At 41.5% G+C, this 21133-nt stretch overlaps 1 pseudogene; it reads left to right on the top strand.

The window, feature by feature from the left end:
• The first annotated feature begins 1205 nt into the window (after window positions 1–1205).
• LOC104655478 overlaps window positions 1206–21133 on the top strand; it is a 39191-nt pseudogene continuing 19263 nt past the window's right edge.

Below are 21133 nucleotides of genomic sequence, written 5' to 3'. Positions count from 1 at the left end.
GAGTTTGAGACCAGCCTGACCAATGTGGAGAAACCCCATCTCTACTAAAGATACAAAAATTAGCTGGGCGTGATGGCGCATGCCTGTAATCCAGCTACTCAGGAGGCTGAGGCACGAGGATTGCCTGAACCCGGGAGGCAGAGGTTGCAGTGAGCCGAGATTGTGCCATTGCACTCCAGACCTGGGCAACAAGAGTAAAACTCTGTCTCAAAAAAAAAAAGAAAAAAAAAAGAAAGAAAGAAAAGAATGTCTATATGCCTTCTTTGACATGTTTCTCATACCTGTAATCCCAGTACTTTGGGAGGCTGATGTGGCAGATTGCTTGAGCTCACAAGTTCAAGACCAGTTTAAGAAACATGGTGAAAACTTGTCTTTACGCAAAATATAAAAGTTAGCCAGGCATGGTAGCATGCACCATAGTCCCAGTTACTTGGGAAGCTGAGGTGGGAGGGTGGCTTGAGTCCAGGAGGCAGAGGTTGCAGTAAGCCAAGAAGGCGCCACTGCCCTCCAGCCTGGGCAATAGAGCCAGACCCTGTCGCAAAAAAAAAAAAAAAAAGGAAAGAAACATGTTTAAAAATAAGATGGAAGGATGAATAGAGAGATATGTGATAGAGCATTTATAGTAAAATGTTAACTGTATATCTAAGCAATGAGAATATAGGTGTTCACAGTAAAACATTTTCAACTCTTGTGTATGCTCCAAAATATTTAAGTAAATCTACTGAGAAAATTGTATATAAAAATTATTATAAATGTGTAAAAAGAGACTCTGCCCTACCCAAGAAAAAACTAAAGGATATTTACTAAATTATTAATAGTAACTGTGTTTGGATAGCATCATATGAGTAATTTTTATTTTTTCCTTTTTGTACTTTTTAGTATTTTACATATGTTTAACAGGCATCTTACCCAATTCTAATAAAAACCATTTTTAAGAAAATAAAGAAACACAGTATCTTATACTTTACAATCTTACAGTAGAACAGGACATATGAGAGAGAATGAGAATTGATGGATAGAGGCAGACAAATAAAATGGAGAATTGGCCCTAAGACTGCCTCCATGCTTTAATAAATATATCCCGAGGAATTTAAAGGACCGCCCCTTTTCACTGAAAGTTCTCAACTGTTAAAATATGTCTATTTTCCTTTTTTTCTTGATGATCAAAAAGACCACTTCTAGTGGAAGTCCTTTCACACTCCCTTATGTCCTGTTGCTTAGAGCTGAGCCAGCCCCTGGAGCCCTTGGCTGCCACCAACCACTACTATCCACTTCGTGTGTTAGTGGAGGCCTCCCAGTCCTGTGGAGCTGATGATCTGGTAAATAGCTCTTGAGGCTTTTTAAAAGTATATTCCTGGAATTCTGGCTCCCTACTGTTAAAATAAATAAATTCTCTACACCAGCATGCCAGAATGGAGTTGGGCTTTGGAGCTAAGGTCAAGGGTAGGGTCAATCAGCAGGGGTCTCACAAAACCCCAGAGGCTGACATTTCAAGGCAGGGTAACTTTTTTAAATGTAAAAGTAAGTGTTTGCAGATTCTGGAAACAAACAAACAAACCTGACTTGGCATCTTTTCTTGGGGTTGGAGGCAATCTGTAGTTATCACGTGGTGAAATCATAATTAAATAAACTTCCAGGCTTTATTTAAGGAGGTAACTTTTCTGAGGTTTAACATTGTTTTGATCAGGTAATTTTCCGCCACAGAAAATGGGCTCATACCAAACAGAGTCCTTTTAATGCACAAACTTAAGCACAAAAAGTTGTTTCTAAGGTGGCATCTTTGGCGAAAATGCTAGAGAATCAAAAGACTATACAATTAATATCAAGAAAATATTGAACTTCAATTATGTAATTGGAACCATTTCAGTCTTTTGGTATAACACATTACCTGTAACTGCAACCTGGTTTAGATTACTTGAGAAAAACAAACGTGTTCTCTAAGTTTGGTATGCATTAAAAAGATCACATAATTTTTTTTTTATATGGAGTTTCGTTCTTGTGGCCCAGGCTGGATGGCGTGCAATGGTGCGATCTCTGCTCACTGCAGCCTCCACCTTCTGGGTTCAAGCGATTCTCCTGCCTCAGCCTCCCGAGTTGCTGGGATTACAGGCATGTGCTAGCACACCCAGCTAATTTTTGTAATTTTAGCAGAGACTGATTTTCACCATGTTGGCCAGGCTGGTCTCAAACTCCTGACCCCAGGTGATCCATCCGCCTCGGCCTCCCAAAGTGCTAGGATTACAGGCATGAGCCACTGGGCCCAGCCCTGGCCTAATTCTTGTATGTTCTAAGTGACCGCGCCCGGCCTAATTCTTACATGTTCTAAGTGAAATTAACACTTGCAAAATAATTAGTTTCCGTATAGATCTACAAAAATACATTTAATGCACAAACGCAGAATCACAGAATCAAGCCAGAAAAGGCATTCTCGTTGCCCGTTTTTAGAGCACAGTCCTACATGATACTTCATTTAAAAGGTATCCTATAGTCAAATAAGTTTGGGAAATGGTACATATTAATACTTTACCCTCGGCCGGGCGCGGTGGCTGACGCCTGTAATTCCAGCACTTTGGGAGGCCGAGGCGGGCGGATTACAAGGTCAGGAGATCGAGACCACGGTGAAACCCAGTCTCTACTAAAAATACAACAAAACAGCCGGGCGCGGTGGCGGGCGCCAGTAGTCCCAGCTACTCAGGAGGCTGAGGCAGGAGAATGGCGCGAATCTGGGAGGCGGAGCTTGCAGTGAGCCGAGATCGCGCCACTTCACTCCAGCCTGGGTGACAGAGCGAGACTCCATCTCAAAAACAAAAAACAAAAAATTTTACCCTCATCTTGAGAACCCACAATTCAAATAATCATATTAAAGGTTGCAAAAAAAATTCTATTGTAAGAACTTTGTTTAACCGGTAGTTTGTGAAACACACATGAGCATGTAGCACCTCCCCCCCGCCGCCCCCCGCCCCTTTTTTTTTTTGGAGATGGAGTTTTGCTCTTGTTGCCCAGGCTGGAGTGCAATGGCGCGTTCTCAGCTCACTGCAACCTTCGGCTCCCGGTTCAAGCAATTCTCCTGCCTCAGCCTCCCAAGGAGCTGGGATTACAGGCATATGGCACCACGCCCGGCTAATTTTCTATTTATTTTTAGTAGAGACGGGGTTTCACCATGTTGGTCAGGCTGGTCTGGAACTCCTGACCTCAGGTGATCTACCCGTCTTGGGCCCCCAAAATGCTGGGATTACAGGCATGAGCCACCATGCCCGGCCCCCCACCCTTTTTCTTTTTTTTTAATATCTATTAACATTTTGTAGAACCTCTTTGGGAAACTGCTCTCCAGACTGATGCCCTAATTTTTATAGAAAGAGAGGACACAAGGATAAACTGATTTGCGTAACCAAACAGTCCTTTATTTACTTAGACAAACTCACAGGTAAGTAAGCTACGAAGTATTGTTATTTTATTTATTTATTTTGAGACGGGGTCTCTCTCTGTTGCCCAGACTGGAGTGCAGTGGCATGATCTCGGCTCACCACAACCTCTGCCTCTCAGGCTCAAGCAATTCTCCTGCCTCAGCCTCCTGAGTAGCTGGGATTACAGGCATGCACTACCACACCCAGCTAATTTTTGTATTTTTAGTAGAGATAGGATTTCACCATGTTGGCCAGGCTAACTCCTGACCTCAAATGATCCACCCGCCTTGGCCTCCCAAAGTGTTGGGATTACAGGTGTGAGCCACTGCACCTGGCCTATTTTTTTTTTTTTTTTTTTTTTTTTTTTTTGAGACAAGGTCTCACTCTGTCACCCAGGCTGGAATGCAGTGGCACAATCATGGCTCACTGCAGCCTCTACCTCCTGGGCTCAAGTAATCCTCCCACCTCAGCTTCCTGAGTAGCTGGGACTACAGGTACACGCCACCACAACCAGCTAATTGTTTGCATATTTTGTAGAGACAGGGTTATGCCATGTTATCCAGACTGGTCTCGAACACCTGGGCTCCAATATCCTCCTGCCTCGGCCTCCCAAAGTGCTGAGATTACAGGTGTGAGCCACCTTGACTCTTAAATCGGATTATGTAAATCAAATAACTCAGCATCTGATGTAAATTGAACTATTTTGGGGAAGGGAGTAAATTAACTGTTAATGACCTAGCTATGAAAATATCACCATAAACGGCCCTTACAAATTCAGTAGTTTCCACTACCCCACAGAATCTTTTCTGATAACTCCCATTCAGAGTGATTTTGCCCTTCTCTGATCAATATGTCATCCAATTCTGTCTTCTATTGTTACCTACCTGCCTGGTGTGTAATCTTATCTCCCTGAGCAGATTGCGAGCTCCTAGAAAGCTAGAAGGAATTCTAACTTTTCCTTAGAGTCACCTGAGGCACATAATAGTCTCAAGAAATAATTTTGAGGCCAGGCACTGTGGCTCAAGCCTATAATCCCAGCACTTTGGGAGGCCGAGGTGGGTGGATCAAGAGGTCAGGAGATCGAGACCATCCTGGCTAATACGGTGAAACCCCGTCTCTACTAAAAATACAAAAAATTAGCTGGGCGTGGTGGTGGGTGCCTATAGTCCCAGCTACTCGGGAGGCTGAGGCAGGAGAATGACGTGAACCCGGCAGGCGGAGCTTGCAATGAGCCGAGATTGTGCCACTGCACTCCAGCCTGGGCAGCAGAGCAAGACTCCATCTCAGAAAAAAAAGAAAGAAAGAAAGAATTTTGAAAGGCTCACAAATGACCAATTGAATGGAACAGGGTCAGCATGAAGGATTACGGAAGGAACCAGCCATCCACATCCTTTCTGTCTTCAATGCAACTCTCCCTTCCCTCTCAACTTGTATGCTAGTAATTACCTCTTGGCAGTTTTTTCTAGAGGTCTACAGTAAAGGAGGCTGCCACTGCTCAAGGACACTGCTTGATCCTACCAAAATTCCAACGGATCTGTGAGGAGCTCCTCAAATCAGCAGGACATGCCCCTGTCCTGCCCAAAATCTGTTTGGAGATCAAATGGACCTTACTCAATAATAAAATGGAAGCCTGAATTTACTTCTATTTGTTTGGTCTCTCATTAATTAGGTACATTCTCCAGAATACAAAGCAGCTGTTTTTTTGACCATTAAGCTGTGTTCCTTAAAGAGAAGCGAATCCCAGAGTAGGAACAGTTCTAATGATTGTTTTAGTTTGTTTTATGGCAAGACCTTAGAGAAGTCGAAGAGAAAGAAAGGAGACTCCCTATCCCTGCTTACTGCTGACGATCCAGGCTGATGGTAGTTGGAAAGCAAGGTCTGTGCTGAAAAGATTCAAACACACCCATGACCCACAAACTGCAAACTGTCGCATTCATTGTTTTTGCCTACAGACAACTCAATGAGTGCTCATTGTGCAGAAATCATGTTCTCAGCACTGCTTTAGGCGCCGTGGGATTATAGAAGAGGAATAAAGGTATGTTTCCTCCCTTCCAGGGATTTACAATCTAATAAGGTGAGACTAACATTGAAAGTAGCTGTGGACAATACAAGGCAGGCTATAGGATCTAGTGCTGACTTCCGGGCTTTGGACTAACTGTAACAGAAATTCAGAGGAGGAGGAAAAGTCACTAGGCGTTTCAGTCTTACAAGAAGACTTCATGAAGAAAATACAACAGGAGTTGAACATTAAAGGAAAGGCAGCATTCCAGGCAAAGGAGGCAGGTTGTCCTTTTCAGTTTCAGACAATATTGTGTTAATTATTTTACATGAATTATTGATTGCTACAAGGCAAAAAGATACATAAGCACACACACGTTCAATCACTGGGCTACTGCTTTTTAAAAATCACCTTTAAGATGGCCGGGCGCGGTGGCTCAAGCCTGTAATCCCAGCACTTTGGGAGGCCGAGACGGGCGGATCACGAGGTCAGGAGATCGAGACCATCCTGGCTAACATGGTGAAACCCCGTCTCTACTAAAAATACAAAAAACTAGCCGGGCGAGGTGGCGGGCACCTGTAGTCCCAGCTACTCCAGAGGCTGAGGCAGGAGAATGGCGTAAACCCGGGAGGCACAGCTTGCAGTGAGCTGAGATCCAGCCACTGCACTCCAGCCTGGGCGACAGAGCAAGACTCCGTCTCAAAAAAAAAAAAAAAAAATACCTTTAAGATATGCTTGTCTTAGTGGCCTATAAATAAATTTGCTCAATTTTCCATTTTACCCATTTGGCATGCTCAGGTCAATAATTTGACTTATTAGCTTTAGAGTTATTAATTACATGGATGCAGTATATTAACAAAAAGAAAACAAAGTGCTTACTATGTGCTAGGCCCTATGTTAGGTGCTGGGGATAAAACAGTGCATATAAATAATCAAGATGCCTGTCGAGTTTAAAAGTGATAGCAGGCCAGGCACAGTGGCTCATGCCTGTAATCCCAGGATTTTAAGAGGCCAAGGCAGGCAGATCACCTGAGGTCAGGAGTTCGAGGCCAGCATGGCCAACAGTGAGAAACTCCGTCTCCACTAAAAATACAAAAATTAGCCGGTGTGGTGACGGGCGCCTATAATCCCAGCTGTATAACTGTAATCCCAGCTGCTCAGGAAGCCGAGGCAGAAGAATCGCTTGAACCTGGGAGGTGGAGGTTGCAATGAGCTGAGATCGTGCCATTGCACTCCTGCCTGAACGACAGAGTGAGACTCCTCAAAAAAAAAAAAAAAAAAGTGATAGCAGACACAGACATACAAAGAACAACATGATTATAATTACAGTATGAGTCATCAGAGAAAAACATAGAGCTATAAAAGCAGATATCAGAGAAGTCTAATTTACATTGGAAAGGCAGTGACAAATTTCTTGAGAACTTGATAATTTAGGCTGAGACCTGAAGTATGTAGGAGTTAGAGGTATGGGGACAGGAACTGAAAAGCAGCTAATGTGCTCTGAAGAGCAGACCGAGATGAGGCTAGTCAAGTAAGTAGAGCTGGATCGTACTTATCTATTTATATTATAAATAAATTATAAATTACAGCAAGTTGAACTATTCAGCAGTGATGACATTTAATTTTTATCCTTTTATCACAAGCTAAAATGAGAATTAATTTCTCTTTACAATAAAAACGATTTGAGAAGATGAACTCAAAACAGAAATGCCTTGTATTTCATTCCATGTTGTCTTTCACACAGTAGCTATCTACAAGATACAAATGAAACGTTAAAATTCCAACTAAAGTGGTTACCTCTAAAATTGTGAAACAAACGGAGAGAAATCAATCTCCCAGGAAGCAACAGTGAAGTAGCTAGGGTGCATGGAATTTCAGAACCAGACTTAAGATCTTGAACTCCTGGGCTCAAGTAATCCTCCCACCTCAGCCTTTCATGAAGCTGGGACTGTAGGCTACCAGCTACTATAGAAACCAGATTTCCTGGGTTGAATCTCAGCTCAAAAAACACCATCAATCAACTGTATATGATTGACATCTATGGACTACTTCCTCTGGCAACAACAGAATACACATTCTTCTCAAGTTCATGAGGAGCCTTCACCATGGTAGATCATATTCTGGGCCATAAAACACACCTTAACAAATTTATTTTATTTTATTTATTATTGTTTTTTTGAGACTGAGTCTTGCTGTGTCGCCCAACCTGGAGTGCAGTGGCGCGATCTCGGCTCGCTGCAAGCTCCGCCTCCCAGATTCGCGCCATTCTCCTGCCTCAGCCTCCTGAGTAGCTGGGATTAGTAAAGGCGCCAACCACCAAGCCCAGCTAATTTTTTGTATTTTTAGTAGAGACAGTGTTTCACCGTGTTAGCCAGGATGGTCTTGATCTCCTGACCTCGTGATCCGCCCACCTCAGCCTCCCAAAGTGCTGGGATTACAGGCGTGAGAACAAATTTAAAAGAAAAGAAATCATACAATATCTGCTCTCAGATCACCATGGAATTACACTAGAAGTTAATAACAGAAAGATAACTGGAAAATTTCAAAACACATGGAGATTAAACAACACAAATAACTTATAGGTCAAAGAAGAAAGTTCAAGATAAATTTTAAAACATTTTGAACTAAATGAAAAAACAATTTATCTAAATTTGTGGGATGCAGCAAAGGCAATGTTTAGAAAGAAATTTATAGCATCGAATGCATATTTTAGAAAAGAAGGAAGATCTAAAATTAACAACCTAAGCTTCTACCTTAATAAACTAGGAAAAAAAAAAAAAAAGCAGGCCGGGCGAGGTGGCTCACAGGCTGGGCGAGGTGGCTCACGCCTGTAATCCCAGCACTTTGGGAAGCTGAGACGGGCGGATCACGAGGTCAGGAGATGGAGACCATCCTGGCTAACACGGTGAAACCCCGTCTCTACTAAAAATACAAAAATTAGCCGGGCGCGGTGGCGGGTGCCTGTAGTCCCAGCTATACGGGAGGCTGAGGCAGGAGAATGGCGTGAATCCGGGAGGCGAAGCTTGCAGTGAGTGGAGATCCCGCCACTGCACTCCAGCCTGGGCGACAGAGCGAGACTCCATCTCAAAAAAAAAAAAAAAAAAGCAAATTAAATCCAAAGTAAGCAGAAAAAAGGAGATAATTTTTAAAAAGTAGAAATCACTAAAATTGAAAACAGGAAATCAATAGAGAAAATCAACAAAAGCTGATTCTTTCAAAAGATTAATAAAATCAATAAGCCTCTAGCCAGACTAAGAGAAAAAGAAAGAGGGCACAAATTACTAATAATCAGAAATGAAAGAGGGGTTATCACCACAGATCCTATGGACATTAAAAGGATAATCAAGGAATACTATGAACAACTCTATGACTTCAAATTTGATAACATGGATGAAACAGATCAGTTCCTTGAGAAACACAATCAGCCAAAGCTCACCCAAAAATAATCTGAAACCTTTACTATATCTATTGAAGAAACTGAATCACTAATTAAAAACATTCCGGGCCAGGCACGGTGGCTCAAGCCTGTAATCTCAGCACTTCAGGAGGCCGAGGCAGGTGGATCACCTGAGGTCAGGAGTTCAAGACCAGCCTGGCCAACATGATGAAACCCCTTCTCTACCAAAAATATAAAAAATTAGTTGGGCATGGTGGCGTGTGCCTGTAATCCCAGCTACTCAAGAGGCTGAGGCAGGAGAATCGCTTGAACCCAGGAGGTGCAGTTGCAGTGAGCTGAGATCATGCCATTGCATTACAGCATTACAGCCTAAGCACCGAGAGCAAAACACTGTCTCAAAAAAAAAAAAAAAAAACTCCAAAATAGAAGGCATCAGGCCAAGATGGGTTCATTGATTCAGGAAAGAAATTATACCAATTCTCTACAACCTCTTTCAGAAGATAGAAGCAGAGGGAATACTTCCTAAGTCATTCTATAAGGCCAGCATCACCTTAAAACAAAACCAGACAAAGATATTACCAGAAAAGAAAACTATAGACCAATGTCTCTCATAAACATAGATACAAAAATCCTCAAAAATATTAACAAATTGAATCAACAATGTATAAAAAAGAATTATATACCACACCAGGTAGGATTTATTCCAGTATGTTAAGACTGGTCCAACATTCAAAAATCAAATAATGTAATCTATTACATCAACAGGCAAAAGAAGAAAACTCACATGCTCATATCAATAGACGCAGAAAAAATTAGTTACAAAATCTAACTTCCATTCATGATAAAAACTCTCAGTAAACCAGGAATAGAGGGGAATGTCTTCAACTTGATAAATACTATCTACAAATTAGCTAAGCACAGTGGCTCAGGCCTGTAATCTGAGCACTTTGGGAGGTTGAGGCGGTAGGACTGCTTAGGCCCAGGGGTTCAAGATAAGCCTGGGAAACACGGCGAAACCCCGTCTCTACAAAAAGTACAAAAATGAGCCTGGCGTGGTGGTATGCACCTGTAGTCCCAGCTACTCGACAGGCTAAGGTGGGAGGATCACTGGAGCCCGGGAGGTCAAGGCTGCTGTGAGCTGACATTGCACCACTGCACTCCAGCCCAGGTGACAGAGTGAGACCCTGTCTCAAAAAGGCAAGCAAACAAAAAAGAATATCTACAAAAACCTACAACTAACATCAGACTTAATGGTGAGAAACTTGAAGCATTCCCACTAAAATTAGGAACACAGCAAGATGTCCATCTCATCACTCTGTTTCAACATTGTATTGCAAGTCCTAGCTAATACAATAAGCCAAGAAAACGAAATAAAAGGCATACTAATTGGGAAGAAAGGAATAAAACTCTCCTTGCTAGCAGATGCAATGATGGTCTATGTATGAAGTCCAAAAGAATCAACAACAAAAAACCTGGAACTAATAAGCAACTACAGCAAGGGTGCAAAATACAGGGTTAATATACAAGAGTCAATCATTTTCCCATATACCAGAATAGAACAAGTGGAACTTGAAATTTAAAACACAGTATCAGGTGGCTCATGCCTGTAATCCCAGCACTTTGGGAGGCCAAGGTGGGTAGACTGCTTGAGCCTAGGAGTTTGAGACCAGCCTGGGCACAGGCCAAAACCCTGTCTCGTGGTGCTGCAGGTGGTGGCGCATGCCTATAATCCCAGCTACTCTGGAGGCTGAGGTGGGAGAACTGCTTGAACCCGGGAGGCAGAGGTTACAGTGAGCCAAAGATTGCACCACTGCACTCCATCCAGCCCGGGCGACAGAGTGAGACTCCGTCTCAAAACAAAACAAAACAAAAAAAATGAACAAACCAAAAAAAAAGTATCATTTACATTAGCACCTCCCAAAATGAAATAATTAAGTTTAAATCTAACAGAATATATACAAGGTCTATATCAGGAAAACTGCAGAACTCTAATGAAATAAATTAAAGAACTAAATGAGTACAGATGTTATTTCATGTTCATGGATAGGAAGACTCAGTATTGTCAAGCTATTAAGTTCTTCCCAACTTGATCCACAGATTCATTGCAAATCCAGTAAAAGTACCAGAAAGTTATTTTGTGGATTTTGACAAACTGATCTGAAAGTTGATATGGGGGCCGGGCACAGTGGCTCATGCCTATAATCCCAGCATTTTGGGAGGCTGAGGAGGGTGGATCACTTGAGGTCAGGAGTTGATGACCAGCCTGGCCAACATGGGGAACCCCTTCTCTACTAGAAATATAAAAATTAGCCAGGTGTGGAAGCACATGCTTGTAATCCCCGCTATTTGGGAGGCTGAGGCAGGAGAATCGCCTGAACCTGGGAGGCGGAGTCTGCAGTGAGCCGAGATTGCACCACTGCACTCCAGCCAAGGCAAGAGAGCGAGACTTCATCTAAAAAAAAAAAAAAACAAGTTGATATGGAGAGCCAAAAGCCAAAAGACCCAGAATAGGCAGCACAATATTGAAGGAAAATAACGAATTGGAGAAATGACACTATCTGACTTCAAGACTTACTATAAAACTGCAGTAATCAAGCCAGCATGATATTGATGAAAGAACAGACAAACAGATCAATGGAACAGAACAGAAAGCCCAGAAAGAGACCCACATAAATACAGTCAACTGTTCTTTGACAAAGAAGCAAAGGCAATACAATAGAGAGGAGATAGATTTTTCAACAGATGGTACTAGAACTGGACATCTACATTCAAAAACATGAATCTAGACACAGATCTTAACACCCTCCACAAGAATTAACTCAAAATGGATCACAGACTTGAAAAACACAAGACCATAAAACTCTTAGAAGATAACATAGGAGAAAATTTAGGTGACCTCGGGTTTCATGATAAATTTTTAGATGCAACACCAACGTTGTGATTCATGAAAGAAAGAATTGATAAGCTGGTTCATTAAAATTAAAAATTTTTTGCTCTGTGAAAGACACTGTTACGGGAATGAGAAGACAAGCCACAGACTGGGAGAAAATGTTTTCAAAAAAATATACCTGGTAGAGGATTGTCATCCAAAATATACAAAGAACTCTTAAAACTCAACAATAAAAAAACAAATTAACTGATTAAAAGATAGCTCAAAGATCTTAAGTCACCACAGCAAAGAAGATATATGAATAGCAAATAAGTATCCACATCATAAGTCATTAGGGAAATAAAAATTAAAACAAAAATGAGATACCAGTATACACCTATTAGAATGACCAAAATCCAGAACAGTGACACCACCAAATGGTGAGGAAGATGAGGAACAACATTAATTCTCATTTACTGCTGGTGGGAATGCAAAGTCATACAGCTACTTTAGAAAGCAGTTTACTGATTTCCTACAAAACTAAATATACTCTTACCATACAATCCAGCAATCCTGCTCATGGTACTTATAATGGAGTTGAAAACTATGTCCACATTTTAAAAATCTGGATGCAGTAGCTCATGCCTGTAATCCCAGCACTTTTGGGGGGGACCAAGGAGGGAGGACTGCTTGAAGCCAGGAGTTCAAGACCAGTCTAGGCAACATGGTAAGACCTTGTCTCTACAAAAAATTTAAAAATTAGCTGGTCTCGGTGCACACTTGTAGTCCCAGCTACTCAGGAGGCTGAGGCAGGAGGATCACTTGAGCCTGGGAGATGGAGGCTGCAGTGAACTATGATTATACCACTGCACTCTAGCCTGAGTGGTAGGGCGAGACCCTCTCTCCAAAACAAACAAAACCGTACATGAATGTTTATAATCGTAGTCTTCTTCCTTCTTCTTCTTCCTCCTCCTCCTCCTTTCTTCTTCCTCTTCCTCCTCTTCCTCTACTTCTTCTCTCCTTCCTTCCTTCCTCTTTTTTCCTCCTCCTCTTCCTTCCTCCCCCCTTCCTCCTCTTCCTCCTTCTCCTTCTTCTCTCTTTTCTTTTTTTTTTTTTTTTTTTTTGAGACAGGGTCTTGCTATGGCCCCCAGGCAGGAATGCAGTGGTGCAATTATGGCTCACTGTAGCCTCAACTTTCTGGGCTCAAGTAATCCTCCCACTTCAGCCTCTTGAGTAGCTGGGAAAACAGGGACACGCCAGCATGCTCAGCTAACTTTTGTTTTGTTTTTTGTTTGTTTGTTTGTTTTTGTTTTTGTGTAAAGGTAGGTTTTGTCATGTTGCCCAAGTTGGTCTCAAAGTCCTAGGCTCAAGAGATCTGCTCACCTTGGACTCCCAAAGTACTGGGATTACAGGTGTGAGTCACTGTGCCAGGCCAGTAGCTTTATCTTTAATTGCCAAAACTTGGACACAAGCAAGATGTCCTTCAGTAGGTGAACGGATAAATAAACTGCGATACATCCAGACAATGTAATATTATTCAGTGATGAAAAGAGATGAGCTATCAAGCTATAAAAAGATATGGAGTAAATGTAAATGCATTTTACTAAGTGAAAGAAGCAGCCAATCTGAAAGAGCTGCATGTTATAAGATTCCAACTATATCACATTCCAGAAAGTCAAAACTATGGAGACAGAGTAAAGATCAGTGGTTGCCAAGGGTTGAGGGGAGGAAGGGAAGAATAAATAGAGCACAGAGGAGTCTTAGGGCAGTGAAACTACTCTGTATGCTACTATAATCATGGCTACATGTCATTACACATTTGTCTAAACCTAGAGAATTCACTCGAAGAGTGAATCCTAATGTAAACTATGGACTTCTGGATGATAATGATGTATCAATGTGGGTTCACCAGTTATCACATATGTACCACTCTGGTGGGGGATGTTAAAAATGGGCAAGACTATACACATGTGGGATAGGGAGTGTATGGGAAATCTCTGAACCTACCTCTCAATTTTGCTATGAACCTAAAACTGCTCTAAAAAATAAGGTTTTGTTTGTTGTTGTTTTACCAAATAAAGTAGGCAGATTTTTAAAAAGGTCTTTTTAAAAAAAAAAAAATTATTGGACTATGAAACTCAGATAATTGGCTTCCTATTCACAAAAGCCAAGGCCACACTTGGAAAGATCACCTTGTTCTCAGAGGCACACTAGAGTTTGGAGGTTAAAGAAATTTAGAAGGATAAGGCCAGGGCCAGGGCCAGGCCAGATGTGTGTTCCCTTCTATGTTGCAATTTGTTCCTCAAATTTCTTACTAAACTAAAACTAAAAGCATAGTGGTAGATAAACGGTTGATTTTATACCATAAACTGAAGCACTGGTCAGTAAGAGAAATTTAACTCCAAATTCAACATTTAGTTGTGTGCAAAAATAAAATAATATAGTTGTAGGAGACTAGAACATTTCAAAGTCAACTTATGGATGAAAATGACAAATTCCACTCATTCGTTTATTTTTGTATCCTATTGAAACTCTATTAAAACAATAATAAAGGGTGTTTTTTGTTGTTGTTTTTTGTTTTTTGTTTTTTTTGAGATGGAGTCTCGCTCTGTCACCCAGGCTAGAGTACAGTGGCATGATCTTGGCTCACTGCAACCTCCGCCTCCTGTGTTCAAGCGATTCTCCCATCTCAGCCTCTCAAGTAGCTGGGACTACAGTCGTGCACCACCACATCCAGCTAATGTTTTTGTATTTTTAGTAGAGATGGGGTTTCTTATAAATCCATCAGATCTTGTGAGAACTCACTATGGTCTTGATCTCCTGACCTCGTGATCGGCCCACCTCACCCTCCCAAAGTGCTGGGATTACAGGCGTGAGCCACCGAGCCCAGCTGGGATTTTTTAAAAGACAGAAATCCATAGGGATATAAATGACCAGAAAGGAGACAACAGGAACAAAACTTTGGAAGCTGGAAAGAGATGGATGTATGACAACGGATCTATCAGATCTGAGAAAGCTAATGTCTAAACTGGCAAACAGGAAAGCCTGGAAGCAAACACATATACAAGGATTTTCCAAAGACTTAGGAATTGGTGGCATCAGGTGTAGTTGGAAGTGAGGGCTCAAAATAGAAGGCTAAGTTGAAACTCTGTGAAGTAGTTACATTCCCAGATCTCCTCTTCAATTCCGCAAAGCTGGATGACTGTCTTTTACCTCGCAAAATAATGGAGGTTTATTCTTTAAAGGTGAAACAGAGGTTCCTGGCCTGTGAGCACAACAGGCACACCTGTCGTTGGGGGTGTTAGTCGAAAACAGAAGTATTAAGTGAATACTTGTACATTTTGTGCTGAATCCTGTAAGCCCTCTTCCCCTTTTAAGCTCACAGGGCACTACATCTAGATATTAACCTCCAGGAAGGTGATTGGAAGACTTTCTCTAAGGAAAGTTAACTCTCCAAGGGGAAACACCTAAAGGTACAGATAAAGGGATTCCCCAAATAATTGATCCAGCCAGATCATCCTTTATTAAAGCCCTACTAATGTGCTCAAAGATTTCTGTTGGCTTCTTAGTGTCCCTCTTTTGAATGTGAACTTATAACCAAGGACCACCGAATACTGGAGAAAAGTCTCTGGTACAAAAGGTAAAAACCAAAACAAAGTGGAAAAAGAAATATGGAGAAAACAGAGCTATTCATGGTGTTATTAGTCTGTTTTCACACTGCTATAAAGATACTGACTGAGACGGGATAAAGTATAAAGAAAAGAGGTTTAATTGACTCACAGTTCTGCATGGCTGGGGAGGCCTCAGGAAATTTACAATAATGGCGAAAGCGGAAGCAGGTATGGCTTAACATGGTGGCAAATGAGAGAGTGCGTGTGAAGGAGGAAATGTCAAACTCTTATAAATCCATCAGATCTTGTGAGAACTCACTATCACAAGAACAGCATGGGGGAAACCACCCCCATGACCCAATTGCCTCCCATCAGGTCCCTCCCTTGAGGGAGGGAATTACAATGGGGATTACAATTCAAAATGAGATTTGGGTGGGGACACAGAGCCAAACCATATCACGTGGCAATGAAAATGTCAAATAATAAATCAATATCTTTAGAGAGATAAGAGATGCTATTGAATATATAAAAGAACAGGATCACGTAAAGACAGCTCGTGGAAATTAACAATGTGTTCAGATAAATAAAAATGTAAGTAGAAACACTGGAAAATAAAATTGAAAAACTCTTCCAGAAAGTAGGGTTAAAAAAAAAACAACCAGAAATGAGAAACTGAATAGAAGAGTTAGGAAAATTAAAGATCAGTCCTTGAGATCCAACATACAACTAATAGAAGTTCTAGATAAAGAAATGAAAGTAAGAAAATTATCAAAGAAATAATTCAAGAAAAATTTCTAGAAATGAAGGATTCAAATTTTCAGTTGAAAATATCCAACACTATCAATAAAAATAGACTCACCCCAAAGCATATCATTTTGAAATGTATTACAATAAGGAATAAAGACAGGATTCTCCAAGCTATTAGAAAAAGCAGGTCATATGCAAAGGATCAAGAATCAGAATAGGTTTATACATCTCATTAGAAATAATTGGAATCTAGAAGACAATAAAGAAATACCTGAACATTTTTGAAAGAAAATTATTTCCAAGTGATAATTATAGACCAAGCTAAACTATCAATCAAATAAGATACTCAAATAAAGACATTCTCAATCACAAAAGGTCCTTCAAGGCTTTATCTTTCATGTATTCTTTCTCAGGAAACTCAGAGAATGTGCTTTATTAAAACAAAGGAGTAAGTCACAAGCAAGATGTAAGAAACAGGAAACAAAAGGTCGAACATAATAGAAAAGCCAACAGAATTCTCAGAATGATGGTGAAGAAATATCCCAAAACAATGCCTATCTACTGGGATAGAGGGCAGCTGGTCCAGACTGGAACAAGCCAGAAAACAGAAAAAGCTTCTTAAGAAGATTAAATTGATGAAACACCTGATACATGTGAATGTATTAAGAGATTTAGACAATTAGTGGAGATTTGGGGGTTGACTTAGAGAAAAAATATTCATATATAGACAACAAGGCAAATGAAAGACATTACACAATAATTAATCCTAAAGAAAATAAAGAGTCATACAGAAAAGACTAAATAATTATAGTTTCCCATATGGCTTAGCTGCAAATAGTATTTATATAGTCATAATATGTATACATATAGTTAGATCCATATTATTTATATCATTATCCTCATTAGATCTATCTTATTTATATAATAATTTTTATAATATAATACTTATATAATTTATATATTTTTGGTTTTTGAGATGGAGTTTCACTCTTGTTGCCCAGGCTGATGTCCAATGGCGCTATCTCAGCTCACCACAACCTCCACCTCTAGGGTTCCAGCTATTCTCCTGCCTCACTGAGTAGCTGGGATTATAGGCATGTGCCACCATGCCCTGCTAATTTTGTATTTTTAGTAAAGACGGGGTTTCTCCATGTTGGTCGGGCTGGTCTCAAACTCCCAATCTCAGGTGATCCGCCCGCCTTGGCCTCCCAAAGTGCTGGGATTACAGACGTGAGCCACCGCGCCCAGCCATTTATATATTAATAAGTAATATGGATATAACAAAAATTATAACTGCATTGGGAAGATGGAAGATAGGAAGAATGCAAGTATGTTGTGGCAACATATGGGGGAGGGGAAAGATCTAAATCTCTGTCTTCCTTCATGAAGTTTTATTCATAATGTCTAAAACTGACAAATCATAAAATAGCAGTATAAGTGTATTATTTAGATAGAGGTAAATATCAAAATTATTAGACAAGAGAAGTGGTAAAAGATAGCTGTTCTTCCTAGTAAGTCTTGAGAAAGAACTACTTGGTTCTTTCAAGTATAGGCATGTATAATTTTGATAACAGCGAAAGTAAAGAAGTTTAGGCTCGGTGCAGTGGCTCACGCCTGTAATCCCAGCACTTTGGGAGGCCGAGGTGGGCGGATCACGAGGTCAGGAATTCGAGACCATCCTGGCCAACATGATGAAGCCCCATTTCTACTAAAAATACAAAACATTAGACGGGTGTGGTGGCGCATGCCTGTAATCCCAGCTACTCAGGAGGCTGAGGCAGGAGAATCACTTGAACCCCGGAAGCAGAGGTTGCAGTGAGCTGAGATCAAGCCACTGCACTCCAGCCTGGGTGACAGAGCGAGACTCTGTCTCAGAAAAAAAAAAAAAAGTTTATACTGGTGCTGTGGAAAATACAAAATGAACAAGATCCAGTGCCTCAAACTGCTTATTGTCAAGCTGGCAGAAGAGGGCTTTTGGGTGATGGTCATGTGATGTGCTCTGAGAGATTAAAACGAAAGCTATTGGAACCCTGAGGAGAGAGAGGTTACACGCTTTGGGGACAAAAATATTTCTCTTGTCTGGTGAGGAAAGTACAGTATGATTTCATCTGATGTAGTGAAAGCAGGATGTACTGAGAAACAAGGCTAGGGAGGGAAATTGAGGACAGACCTCTGGATGACCTTGAACACCACATTAAAGCTTTTGGAACCCAATGGAAAATTGTTAAGTATTTGGAACAGGGAGTTGATATGATCTTAGCTGTAATTTAAGAAGATCATCTGGGAGTAATATATAAATTGGATTGAACAGAGGAAAAAAGAAGGCAAGAAAATGTGAAAGAACCTAATTCAATAACCCAGGGCAGAGGTATGAGAGTCTGAACTTGAACCAGGTTGGTAGAAACAGGAGGGCAGGGAAGGAAAGAAGATATTTCAGAGACAATAATTAAACTCATTTTTCTTTTTTTTCTTTTTTTTTGAGACAGAGTCTTGCTCAGTTGCCCAGGCTGGAGTGCAGTGGCGTGATCTCGGCTCACTGCAAGCTCCGCCTCCCGGGTTCATGCCATTCTCCTGCCTCAGCCTCCTGAGTAGCTGAGACTACAGGCACCCACCACTACGCCCGGCTAATTTTTTTGTATTTTTAGTAGAGACGGGGTTTCACCGTGTTAGCCAGGATGGTCTCGATCTCCTGACCTCGTGATCCGCCCGTCTTGGCCTCCCAAAATGCTGGGATTACAGGCGTGAGCCACTGCGCCCGGCCTTAAACTCACTTTTCATAATTTATCTATTTCCTTCTGCTTTACTCCTGTTGGAAATTCTTAATGGGGACTGTGGCTTTAATTGGCTGATCATAAGGAGGCCAGGAGCCAAGCAAACCACATTGATTTGTAGCTTATTTAAAAAAAAAAAAAAAAATTCAACTAGTTAATAAGCCTTAGAACATTCTGATCTTGGTACAAATGTTTGATGTAATCTCATTTTCTAGCATTATATTTCATTTCAGTTGGTTGCTATATTGTTGACTTGGGACTTCAAAAATAACTTTGTTTTACTTTTCATCCTCTCATTATTCTTATGAGCCAAACTGTTTTCTTTTTTTTTTTTTTTTAGACGGAGTCTTGCTCTGTCGCCCAGGTTGGAGTGCAGTGGCCTGACCTCAGCTCACTGCAACCTCCGCCTCCCCAGGTTCAAGCGATTCTCCTGCCTCACTCTCCCAAGTAGCTGGGATTACAGGCGCCCACCACCAAGCCGGGCTAATTTTTGTATTTTTCGTAGAGACGGAGTTTCACCATGTTGGTCAGGCTGGTCTTGAACTCCTGACCTCAAGTGATCCACCCGCCTCGGCCTCCCAAAGTGCTGGGATTACAGGCATGAGCCACCACTTCCGGCGAGCCAAACTATTTTTAAATAAATTAAGAAATTATAATAAATTAGCAAAATCAATTACGTTCAATCACTACAGTGATTACACAGCCGGTCACACTAACTTCAGTTTCTTCCATATTCCCATTCTACCTATCATTCACAACATTGTCAGATTCTTGTTCCTATTTAATATTTAACCACCCACTCGAATTTATATAGTGATTCCTTAATGCCTGCCCCAACAAAGCTACAAAGTTTCTGCTTGACATTCAAGGCCTCCAAGACCCGGTTCCATTCACCTGTGCACCTTTCCCTTCCATGACGTCTAACACCGCACCTCCACTCCATCCTGGCTGTCTCTTTACTACCCGCTACCCGCATCACGCACATTTGCACCTCAGTGTTTTGCTTTCTGGCCTTTCCTACCTGGAATTTCCTCCCCTCATCTTTACCCTTATTCGGATTCTTACTTGCCCTTTAAAGCAGTGTTTTTCCATCTCTGCTTTCCTCTGAGAAAATGAGATCAGGCAGAGTCTTCCCCAGTATCAGCAAAAGTGGTCAGTAGCAATTCAACTTACTTCTGAACAGTTTAGCAAACCCAGGAGGAAGACTACATACAGTCCGCCATGGTTCTGGAAAAAGACCCAAGGTTGACTCTCACTGACCTTGATAGGATCACATGGTCACCCCTGAACCAATCACAGCACTTCTGGCTAATTAGGCCTGGGTCACATGATCAAGCCTTGAACTAGCGGGATGGGGCCAGTCTCACGTAGGCGCAGGCCAAGAATAGCAAGCAATCAGGGAGTTGTCTCCTGAAGAGGAGGAAATTATCCTGGGCAGACAAAAAGAGTGAATGTTCGCCATACATTTTCTATCTCACATACCATTTAGAATATTATAGAATAATCTTGAGGTTTCTATTTAATTTTCAAGCATGATGGTAAAACCATGTATGGGCAGGATGTGGCATCTACAAGAGTGGAGAGTTATCTTTTTATTCTCCTTATGTAAGCATTGTTAGTCAGGTCAAGCATAACCTACAGTAAAATAGTATTGCCTGACAGCTGGCACCGGGGCTCATGTCTGTAATCCCAGTGTTTTGGGAGCCTGAGGCCCGAGGATTGCTTGAGGCCAAGTGTTCCAGGCCAGCCTGAGCAACTTACTGAGAGCGAGATCCTGTCTCTGAAACAAACATTTATAAGAATGGCAATGGCCGGGCGCGGTGGCTCAAGCCTGTAATCCCAGCACTTTGGGAGCCCGAGATGGGCGGATCACAAGGTCAGGAGATCGAGACCATCCTGCCTAACACGGTGAAACCCCGTATCTACTAAAAAATACAAAAAAACTAGCTGGGCGAGGTGGCGGGCGCTTGTAGTCCCAGCTACTCGGGAGGCTGAGGCAGGAGAATGGCGTAAACCTGAAGGCGGAGCTTGCAGTGAGCTGAGATCTGGCCACTGCACTCCAGCCTGGGCGACAGAGCGAGACTCCGTCTCAAAAAAGAAAGAAAGAAAAAAAAAAAGAATGGCAATATTGCCAGATTAATCTTCCTCAGTTATTGATTGACACAGATTTGAAAAGTACTGATTCATAGGTGTCCTAACTAAATCAAGCATTTTGTCCTTGTTTCCTGAGCAGCTAGACACTGATGAACTTCAGGAATGAAAACATTCACCCTTTGGCGCATTCAAAATAGAAAACAAGTTTGGTAGTAAGTCATAGTGACCATAGTTATAAAAA

This window comes from Rhinopithecus roxellana, chromosome 21, assembly GCF_007565055.1.
Source record: "Rhinopithecus roxellana isolate Shanxi Qingling chromosome 21, ASM756505v1, whole genome shotgun sequence".
In the NCBI taxonomy this organism is placed as follows: domain Eukaryota; kingdom Metazoa; phylum Chordata; class Mammalia; order Primates; family Cercopithecidae; genus Rhinopithecus; species Rhinopithecus roxellana.
This window is presented reverse-complemented; position numbering and strand designations above follow the sequence as displayed.